The sequence below is a fragment of the Cryptomeria japonica genome, chromosome 3 (assembly GCF_030272615.1).
Source record: "Cryptomeria japonica chromosome 3, Sugi_1.0, whole genome shotgun sequence".
Lineage (NCBI taxonomy): Eukaryota > Viridiplantae > Streptophyta > Pinopsida > Cupressales > Cupressaceae > Cryptomeria > Cryptomeria japonica.
Window position 1 is genome coordinate 213,731,906 of NC_081407.1, and position 11,660 is coordinate 213,743,565.

The following is an 11,660-nucleotide window of genomic DNA, read 5'->3' on the forward strand; positions in this document are numbered from 1 at the left end:
TTTCCCCTCTTCATTTTGGCATGCCCAGTGGGACCCACATCCTAAATTTAACAAAAAATTGAGCTTTTTGTGAAGGTTTCTTGCAGGTTCATGCTTCAACGTGAGTGCAAGTGCATTGGAGTGACCGTTTTTTGGATCAGCACGATCGTCTCGGCTTCGACGCGACCACATCAAATTTCAAAAAATTTATGGCACCTCACTGTTCTTCAACGTGACTGCCTTGACTTCAGCACAAATTCCATGCCAATTCATCTATCTCATCTTCATCATTCTTCTATCTTCTCACTTCTATCTCTTTTTAGTTGTCACTTTAGTGTGAGCATTTTGTTAAAAATTTAAATTTGAATTTTTGGGCACTAACTCTAGTTATTCTGACACGAGCACTCGCACATCAACGCAAGCACCTACTAATCAACACGACTGTAATTTTTTATGTTTTTATTATCTGCTCTATTTAATACTAATATTTTGTCTGTTAGCGCGACCGCTCGCACATTAGCGCAACTGTCTGCTAATCAGCACAACTGCAAGAATAAATTAAAAAACTATATCTTCTTTGTCTTCACTCTTTTTTCCTCCAAACCTCACTAGATCCCCCACAATTTCATTTTGTAAATTTCCTTCCTTGAGGACCTTATCCTAAATTCCACTTTTTGAAACCCGAAATCCCACATTTCTCTATTTTTAGGGTTTGCCATAACTTCTTCCTGTTTTACCCAATCACCTCCAAAATTTGCCATATTGTCTATCCCCAATTTTTTCTTCTTTGTCCCTCTTGGAATTTTTTTTCCATTCCTTCACCTTGCCTCTAAAATCCCCATTTTATGCTTGCCTATCCCTTAGAAAGTGTCAAAAACCTAGTCAAACCCAATTACCCATCAAAGTTTCCTCCAAATCCACATTTGTCTTTAGTAGAAAAGTTTTTATTCTTGTTTTTCTACTCATTCCCAAACATAAAAATAAAAATAAAAATAAATAGTTGTCATTCTTTTGTCTTTTGTAGGACGCTTGTTGAAGACTTCATTTTCAAACTACTAATTAAGTGGTTTTGCAGGTTGCCTAGGAGGTTCAAGCAAATATTGTGTTTCTTTTATTAGGAACCTAGATCTAATTAGGGGGTAAATAAATCATTGTTTTTTGTTTTTGTGAAAAGCATAAAGGTAGGAGAGTATGCTCTCGTCTATCTAGACGATCAAAAATCCAGACCCTCCAAGCTTTTTATGTTTGTTGCACATTACTCTTAGTAGGCTTTCCCTCCCAACTTGCTCTTTGAGACGGTGAGAGGGGAACGAACCAAGTGAGTACACCTAGACCTGGGGTTCCCAACTCACTATAATAAATAGGCCATTGATGATGAAAGGGTCAATGGTTGGGGCTATTTGAGAGTTCACTCTCACATTGGGTGCTTAGTAGGATCCTAGAGATCTCAATCATGCTTGCGTGACTACTAAGTTCTTGGTGCTTCATTGGGCTATAGGCCTCAATTGTGCTTGCACAACTATGAAGGGTAGCTCCTAACATGAAGCCATATTAAAGCCTTATGCATAGTGGCCAAAAACCTTCTAGTCATTGGTGTAGGACATTGGACCTCAAAAGTTGCCCATATTTTTATGGCCCTTAGTAGAGACACAAAGTTCACCATGAGGATTTTTCATGGGAATTGATGCTTGGTTGCCCTAGAGAAGTGAGTGTCATGGAGGGGAGCCAGTGGGGTCAAGCATTTAAGTGTCCACTCTGGGTAAGCATAGCTGGGAAACCAATTGGGATCCATTGACTAGCAGACATCAAAAGATCAAAAATACCTTTTCTATTTTACCTCAAAACATCAAAGATCAAAAATACCTTTTCTATTTTACCTCCGTCTAGAAGAACCCACACTTTGCCAATTTGGTGTATAGTTGATTCTCCCTAAGACACTACAAAACCTACCTCACATGATCCTCATGCTCCTCAACCGATCTTAAATAAATCAAAATATCATCTAGAAATACTAATACAAATTTGTCCAAATACAACCTGAATACACCATTCATCAAGCTCATGAAAACCGAAGGTGCATTTGTGAGACCAAAAGGTACCACTGTGAACTCATAATGACCATATCTAGTGCAAAAAGTTGTGTGACGAATGTCCGCCTCTTGAATCCTCAATTGGTGATACTCGAACTTAAGGTCAATCTTAGAGAAGATTTTGGCATCTTTAATCTGGTGAAATAAATCATCTATCTGAGGCAAGGGATATCGGTTCTTCACCGTCACCTTCTTAAGCTATCTGTAATCAATGCATAATCAAAGAGATCCATCCTTCTTCTTCACAAATAACACAGGTGCACCCCAAGAGGACACACTAGGAAGAGTAAACCCCTTCACCAAAAACTCCTCTAACTGAAACCTCAACTCATTCAACTCCTGCGTGGTCATCTGATAGGTAGCTTTAGAAATAGGCTCATCTCTTGGCACCAAATCAATCTTGAAATCTATATCTCGCTAAGGGGGCATACCTGGAATCTCACTAGGAAAAACATCTGCAAACTCCTAAAGAATGGGATGTTGCTGCAATAAATCCTATGAGCTAACAACTGGCTGTTAGGATTCCCATAGATACTGAGAGGGGGGGTGAATCAGTATCTAACCAGTGAATTGAATTTCTAAACTTAAAACATGTAGAACATGTTATAATAGTGTATTGGTATGCAAGAAATAATGCAATAAACAGAATTAAAAACAACCACATGAAAAACACACCATAACAAAATGTTTTAACAAGGAGACCTGATGTGGGAAAAACCTCGGTGGGATTTGTGACCCACAATATTCACTTACTGGCCAATAAGAGAATATTACTTACAAGAGGGGCCTGCACATGCAAGAAGGCCAAGTGCCTAGAGCTCACTGCTCAATGGGAAGTCTCACTGACTTACAATGATGGATTATATAAATCCAGTATCTTATACTGCTTCAGAATAGCATTTATAATGCTAGATCCAGTACCGGTTTCTGCTCTGCTTCTTACATAAATCCTTAACCTATAATTTGCATAATAGGTCTGCCTTATTTTGCCTAAATATATTCCTCTATCTTACTTACAAATGTTCTATAATGATCTCTCTTATATAAAAGTCATTCTACAACTTGCCAAGTTGGCTTACAAAGATTTTACAATAATAAACAAAATATAATATAACAAAAATCTTGTCGGCCTTTGTGCCGGTATGCTTCCTTTCTCTGTCAGTGCCGGTGATGTGAGTGTTGGTGTAGAGTCTGATCTTGCTAGTGCTGGTGAACTATCTTGCCGGTGCTATAGGATTGTAAGGTTGCCATTAATGATAAAACCTTCAATCACCTACAATGTCTCATTGGAGTGTGCATATGCCAACAATCTCCCCCTTTGGAATTGATGGCAACACTCATGAGAAAATTAAAAAGTGTATCCGAAACTTGTAATCCAAAAATGTTTCCAAAAATATGTTACCAAAAATATAAGAGCTCCCCCTAAGTAGATAAATCTTTTGTTGGTTATTTTCTTATACTACTACATCCCCTTTGGCATCAATGACAAAGGTTGTCAAGATTTTAGTAGAGTTGTAGTGTGAGGCCTCACCTTGACTCAGTCTGACATTCAGTGGATTTTATATTTTGACTATTGTGGATACTTTGTTTTGATGCAGTTTGAGACTTAGAACTTATATGATTTCAGGATTTGGATAACATTGCTATGTTTTGATGATTAACTTATATGCTTTATGAGATAGAACACTACATGATTGTTAGATAGGATGATATTGCAATGAAGATGTCGTTATTAAATTTGCAGGACTTTACTATGACAATAGAACTATGATGTATGGTTAAGTTTATGTGAATTGGGATGAAATTGCTCATGTGAAATTGCTTGATAAAAGATGTATTTAATCTGTGCAGATGAAAATTGTATGCAAGTGATGATGTGTATTGTTATTCCTTTGAATTATGTTATATGTGGATATTTGAAAGTACTAATGTGTAAATTGAGATGCGCAGGAAATTTACCATGTGACCATGGAAAATTACAGAGAACCAAACCTAGACTTATGTATGTTCGTAAGCCAGGGGTTGTCTATTTGGAGAGACAACACCCCATTTGTGTTGTATTTTATTCGTAATAGTATATGTTGCATGAGTGTTAGGTGTTATTTAAATTTAATGTGTAAAACCCACAAGAGACGATTTCATGTTTTATTTTGTAAAAGTGTTTTATTTGTGTCACTTGACACATGTGGATTTAAATTTAAATGTTTTATTTTTGTCTCTTGGAGGGAAAGTGTTTAACTATAGTTTTTTCTTAAATAATATAATGTGTTGTCATAAATACTTTGGGAATATAATCTTTGGAGTGGTCAACATATGTTTGACCCGAAAATAAACTTCAGAGGGGTTTAAAATGGGTTAAATGAACACCTAGGGGTAGTTTAATAGGGTTTCCTAAAGCCCATAAGGTACACCTAGGGGTTAGGGGTAATTTTAGGCAAGTTTCTACTTTTAAGTGACCTTTTTGACGCTTTAAAAATTGGCTTTTTTGAGTTGTGCGAAAATTGAAAATTATAAGTTTAAATCTAATTGAGATTTTTCCTATTGGAATGTGAGTCTTTTTCCCATTCTGCTTTACTTTCCTTTTTGGTTTTTCTTTTTTTAGAAACTTGTGAGAACTCAGAGAATGAGCTTCTTAAGGAAGAATTGAAAAAAATTGAGGGTAATCACCCACTCTCCATTTTTGGAGACAAGAGAATTTTTGAAAAGAAAATAATAGCTTGGAATATAAAATTTGACTAAGGGTAGAAGAAGAAGATCCGTGGATTGGGTAGCTCTTCCTCAAATATTATACTACCATTGGGCAGATTAAGGTTGGTTTGATTATTCTTAAAGATGACTATTTTTCTTGTATGTGTTTGAGAGTATGATTGGTGAAAGAAATCTGTGTTTTTTTGAATGTCTTGTTTTAGAATTTCATTTGGAATTTTGCATTATGCTTTGTTGTGTTTTGGGAGTTTTCTCAAGATCCTCTTACTCTTGGGAGAGAGGAGGATCTTGTGGGTGGTAGCAGTGACAACCCTCGAGTGAGAGACTCTCGTTTGAGAGCGATCACAAGGGATCTTTGTGTGACCCTTGCTGCATGGCCTGTTTGTGCAATGGGGGTCATAAGGAGGTATATAAGGCTAGAATGCCTTTGGGGGGCATAAGGAATAAGGGGTTGATATTTTTGATATAATTATTGTGCCATGAGGTGGCTACTTGTTTTCCATACTTGTAGTTCTCCTCAGGGTATTGGTCCACTACCACCCTTAAAAAGGTCATCACCAAAGTGTGGTGCTGTGCAGCCAAGTTGGGAGTGTGTCTGAATCTTTATGTGTATATTTTTGTCTTCTATGTGTTTGCATGTTTGTTACCCATCTAGGGCTTGGTTCTTGGAGCTCGGGGGTGGCTACCAGTTAGCCTAGGCTGGGAGGTGAGCACTCCATGGTCATATTTGTGTTTCCATTATGCAGGAATGTCAGGAGAAAAGACTAGGGAAAGTGAAAGGTTGCAAAAGAATACTGTTGAAGAAATCTAAGTTTATTTGTAGTTGTTAGTTTTGTTAGAAGAATTAAGCCCTCATTTGTTGAAATGAGAGGCAAGTTGTAAATTTGAAATATAGACATGAGAGTTGGGATTGTTGTAGTTTTAAAAAAAAAGAAACATCCTGTAAATTTTGCAGAATATCTTAGAGTTGTAAAAAGCTTGTTTTATTTCTATTTCTGGTTTTTAAAAAAAAAGAAAGCTACTTTTGATTTGCATGCAATAAACATTTTAATATGAAGATCAGTTTTATTTGATTCAGTATTTCCTCTTATCTGTGAAATTTCCTACTTTTTACTTGTAGAAAAATATGAGTAGTATGTTTTGTTAACAATTTAATGAATGTATGCATGTTGTATTAAAGGTGTATAATGTAGATTATTTTTCCTAAAGTAAGATCTAAGATGTATGAACCCTAGAAAATATTAGTTGCAAGAAATGAGATTTTACAATTAATTTTAGAAATAAAATCCTAAGCATTCCTCTCTTCTAGTCCCTTATCTTGAGTTTATTAAACTTTAGATTTTTAAGTTGCTATAAAATTTATTGATATCTATGGTTATTTTATTGCAGAAAATAAATTTATAGTTATTCACTTTGTTGATTTCCTTTATATTTATTTACCTTAGACTCCAGCAATATCATGTTTTTGCTTTTGATAATATCTAGAAAAAGAAGAAAATCAGAGTGTTATATATATAGAAATTCCATCTAAATCCTATAATCATAAAACAAATGGACAACAAAAAAATACATTATTCATCTCTATAATTGAAAACATAAATAAACTTCTTTCACTATTTTTTTTATATATACATAATAACAAATATGTATATATATATATAAATATACATATATATATATAAATAAATATATATATATATATATATATATTTATATATATAATATATATTTATATATATATTTTTAAAAATTTATAACAAAAAAAAATTTTGCGTGGAGGGTTTCGGCCGGGGCCGAGCGCACTGTGCAATGCATAGTGGCTGGCAGTCGAGCATATTGTGCATGGCATAGTGGCCGGTGGCTGAGCGCACTGTGCATGGCACAATGGCCAGCGGGCCGAGCTCATTGTGCACTGCACAGTGGCCGGTGGCCATGTGCACTATGTTATACGCAGTGGCCGACGGTCGAGCCCACTGTGCTTTGCACAGTGGAGACTTCGGCGGTGCCGACCTCCACCTTCTGCCTCCTCCCCACTTTCGCCTCCTCCTGTGTGCACTCAAATCCATCCACCGCCATGGCCGCCCTGCAGGGTAATGGGGTTTTCAAAAAAAAATATATAAATTAAAAAAAAGAGTCAAGGAAGAAATTTTATAATGAATTATAAATTAGGGTTTTCATGAGTTTAATTTAAAAGTTGTGGAAAAGAAATTTATATTTAAAATAGGTTAGGGTTTTCATTTTAGATAGATGTGGGAATTTTGATCCCAATTAATTATTTTACTAAATTAACTATAGTGAAGCCTTGATTAAAAAAAAAAGGAAATTAATTTCTCGAAAGCTAAATTGGATTTTGGAAGGATAATTTTCCTCATCGGTTAATGTCATTTAGAAATTAAGTCGACACTTAAATCCATTAAATTAATTAATGATTTAAAGAGAAATTTAGACAATATGACTTTATTGGAGATCAATTTTTATCTATGCCTCCCACTTTAAATGAGTTTAATAAATTAAACTAACGACTATATTTGTTGAGGAAATAGATTAAAACATTTAAGTTTTCCGCAAATGAATTTTAATTATGTTTCGATACTTAGTTAGTATCAGAGTTAGTTCAATTTTTGTTAAGGCCAACATGTTAACACATGTCGTGATAGCAAACCTTGTTAATTAACTAGTTGTTTTGAAAAAGAATCATTCCATTTTTTCCCTAAATTTTGGGCATGACATGTAGTCTCAACCTTGTAACTAGGTGGTTACAATTTGAAAAAGATCTCCCAAAATCAAGTTTATACTTTCCATAAACTTCTTGCCATCCTTTATTGTTGTCCCTATTCTGTGAACTGTACTGGTGAGGTGCTGCATATGCTATGTCGGTGTTCTCTATCCCTGTACTAGTGCCTCAAATATTTCCTTCCGTAATGATGCTAGATAGTCCAATCTTGGACTCATTCTTAGTCTCAAATTCTTTGCCTTATTTACTATTCTCTCCTTTTCTCTTTCTAACTTAAGTAACTCTTCCTCAAAACTTGTTATCCTTTGTTCAAAAATTGATAATGTATTAGGTGAGTTAACAAAATTGTCAGCAAGTTTATTAATTTCATCCTGTACCTTGCTCATTTTCTTATCTATGTCTACTGTCAAAAATTTTGTCTTGCAAGTATCTTTGTACAAAGTTTTAAATTCCTTCAATAAGTTACATAGTTTCGGTAGAAGTGTGTCAAATTCCCTAGTACACTTCTTTATCATATCTTCAAAGAATTTTTGCTTTTCAATTTCTAACTTATCCTTCAATGCCTTTTCCTTTATTTGCTCAATAGTCACTGTGTTCTCAGTGATGTATTTACACAAAGTGTCAAGTTGGCTTAAAGAATCCTTATTGTCTATGTTGTAGTTAGGAGCTATCATCTTCAAAATTGGGATTGTGTCATCTATAGCTTTATAAGCCTGTGAACTACAATCTGTTATCTTTTTGATGGAGTCCAAAAGTACTTTAGTTACATTTGTTGATTTGTAACCTATTGAGGAGGAACCAACATTCTAAATTCTACCGGTGGAGGAAGTAACCATGCTTGTAGTGACCTCTAGTAGGTCTGTCTATATTTTCATTTCTTTAAGTAAGGGTTCTTGATCTTCTCCTATTGTCGGTGGCATTGTTTCCATGTGAATCTGTTCCTATTCCGGAGCTTGTTGCTCTGCTTGTCTCTATGTTTGTGGCTTTATTTCAGTCTGAGTCTGAGTCTCTACCTGTTGCTCTATGTTATCAACTTCAACTTTCCTTTTAGTATTGTTAATGTTGTCAGTTGTCGGTGGCTCACTAGCCATATCTGTCTTGCCGGTTGTATCTTTGTCTATCATAATGTTGACCTTTTTTGTATCAACATCAACTGTGTATAGTACCTCAGGGTTAGGATTTGTATCCTCTATGTCCATACTCTCATCTACCGGTTGATCTTTAGTAGTTGTTACCAGTGATGTAATTGGAGGTGGTGGGAGTAAGTTGTCTTTTACTTTGATGCTCGAAGGTCCAACAACCTATCCTTTTCCTTTGTCCTTCTCCTTCTGGTATACCTTTATTGGTTTAGGGTTCTTGTACTCTTCCTATTTTTCTTTCTCAACAAGGAATATGTCCCATGCATTTTCTATTTCCTCTATTACTTCATTCACTCTTCCAACCATTAATGCAATATGCCGGTGTGGAGTAAAGAATACTGACCAGTTGGCTTCTGCAATTAAGTCATCTATCTCCTTAGGTGAGTTTACTGGGTAAATAGCAAGTAACTTTTCAATTTTGATTTTCTTATCAAGCTCTACAACAGCTTGTCTTCTTGCTTCCAGTCTTTTGAACAATTTATTTGGTAGTTCATCTATCACTTCCATTAAGAACTTCTTATAGATGTCCATGTGTAAAATGACACTGTTTTCAACTTGTTCTTTTTCATTTGCTGATAGTGTATCATAGACCTTTCCGATGTTCTTGATTTTCCCTTCCTCTGTGATTTCATTTAGCAATTGTTCAAGAGGGGCCATGTTTTGTTTAGTCTTCTTCTTCTTTGGTGTCAACTTTTTCTTTGGTGTTGTCTTTCTAACAAGAGACCTCACTCCCTGTTGTTTTTGTCTAGTCCTTCTAGGCGAGGGTGTGGATGCCAGTGAAGGATCCCTTTTCCTTACAACTCTTTTGAAAGTTGTAGGCATGTCATTCTCCAAAGAAGTAGCTATCGGTGATAGGTGAGTCTCAGTATGTAGAGTTCCTAACTCATCATCCGTGATTCCGGTTTGTTTCAGTACATCTTCTTTAATAGCCTTAGCCTGTCTAGAATCTCTTCTCACAACTACTTCAACCTTTTTCACTCTCTTCTTAGATTGAATTTTTTTTTCAATGGTCTCAGCACTACCAAATACTTCTTCCTTAGGTTCATTTGGTGCTTCTAGAATTGCTTTAGCATAAGTCTCAATGATATGATCATCGATCTCATAACCCATCTCTATTACCCAAATTGTTCTTGGGAAGACTTCTTCCATCCATATCTCATCCTTTTTTATCACAAAACATATTTCATCCTTGTATTTGTTGACAATCTTCTGTGACAGTCTAATCCTTTTCTTCATCCTAACCTTTAGTGCTTGAAAATAGTCATGAATATTCTTTTCTTTGTTTTCACCCATGTTGTTGAATAGGTCTGTCAACTATTTTCCTACTGCTATATCAAATCCAAGGTTCTTATTCCCTATACTGGGAACCTATTTGGTTATGTGTAGCATCAAGCATACAAGTAGATTTCCAAATCTAAAAGTTCCTTTCTTATCCTTCTTGATTTTGCCTAAGTTATCAATCAACTCATCTTTTAACCATTCACATACATCAATTTTTACATTGTCTTTAACCATGTCATAAGCACTCTTAATGCATAAACTCAAAACTAAGTTAAGTCTATTTGCATGAGTTGCTCTATACCCTAAAATCATGCTAACAAATCTCACATTTATATCGGTCACATCATTAACCCTCAAAGACCTTCTGTCTGATGTTGCACCAATTAAGTTCATTACTAGGTCATTGGAGACCTTCTTTGTCTTGTCTGGTCTGTTACCATTGGAGGGTAACCCTGTTACTGCTTTCACAACTTCCTTTGTAATTTTGTGAACTGAATCAAGCCAAAAGAATGAACCATGTACCCTGCTTAAAACTATCCTAATCACTTCCTTGGGAAATTTAGGAATGCAGAGGATTTTAGTGAATCCTAAGGTTTCAACAACTTTATGTTCAGGTTTTACATTACCGAAATTGTCACATATAACAGTCTTATACATGTTTTCAATTTCTTCATCTCCTAATTCCTCTATGTTCCAATGAATGTATATTCTAGGATCTTCTGCAAAAACAACTCCTTTTGGAATTTGGGAAAAAGCACCTACATTGTCATCATTCTTAGCTACCTCAGGAACTAGCTGAAATATGGGCCTAGGGCATTTTATAACCTCAACTACTATAGGGTTTTCTATGAATTCAGGTGTAGAGGAGGATGCCATGATGATAAATACCTTTTTCTGCCTTTGGATGGATTGATTTTTGAAGTGCTTTGCCTCTTTGCTCGAAATGCCTTAGCTCTGCAAATTTCATGCTCTTCAAATGTTTGAAATCTCGGTGAAATGAAATGGAGCCAAAAACATTAATTTATAATGTCAATTTTCCCAACTACCACATTTAATGCTTGTCGGTTAAGTAATCACTTAACATTGTCTGCCAGTATAGAAGTAATTTCCAATTTCTCACCATAATTAAGGGAATTATAGCATATGTCTCATTTGATTGCCAAACCCTCAAGAAAATTTTCTTCAATTTGATGAAGAGCTTCCTACTGGTGGAGTATTACTTTGTCCTATCGGTGAAGCACTACTCTATCCTACTGGTGGAGTGTTGATTAGTTCTATCGATGGAGGAGTATTCCCGACAATATTTAGGTCTGACTTTCTAATCCATTGTTTTGAGAATTCTTTCTTAACCTCTTCAACTTTTTCTTTTCCTTTCAAACTACGACCTTTGTTGTCTGCCAGTGAGGACTTTCTTCTACAAAATTTAGCAATATGCCCAATTTTGTTACATGCATAACAAGTCACATTATTCTTCTGAATAACTTTCCCATAACCTATGCCAGTATGTGTTCTACATTGATTAGATAGGTGTCCATATCTTCCACAAACATAACATCTCACATTCATTCTGCAATTTTCAGAGTTGTGACCAACTTTGTTGCATTTTGAACATTGACCAGTGGGTGTGTTGATATTCTGATAATTTCTAGATCTACATTCATTTTCTCTATGACCATACCTGTTACAGTTAAAGCATTTTCCTTTAAATTTATAAGTAGTAGGTTGTCTTAC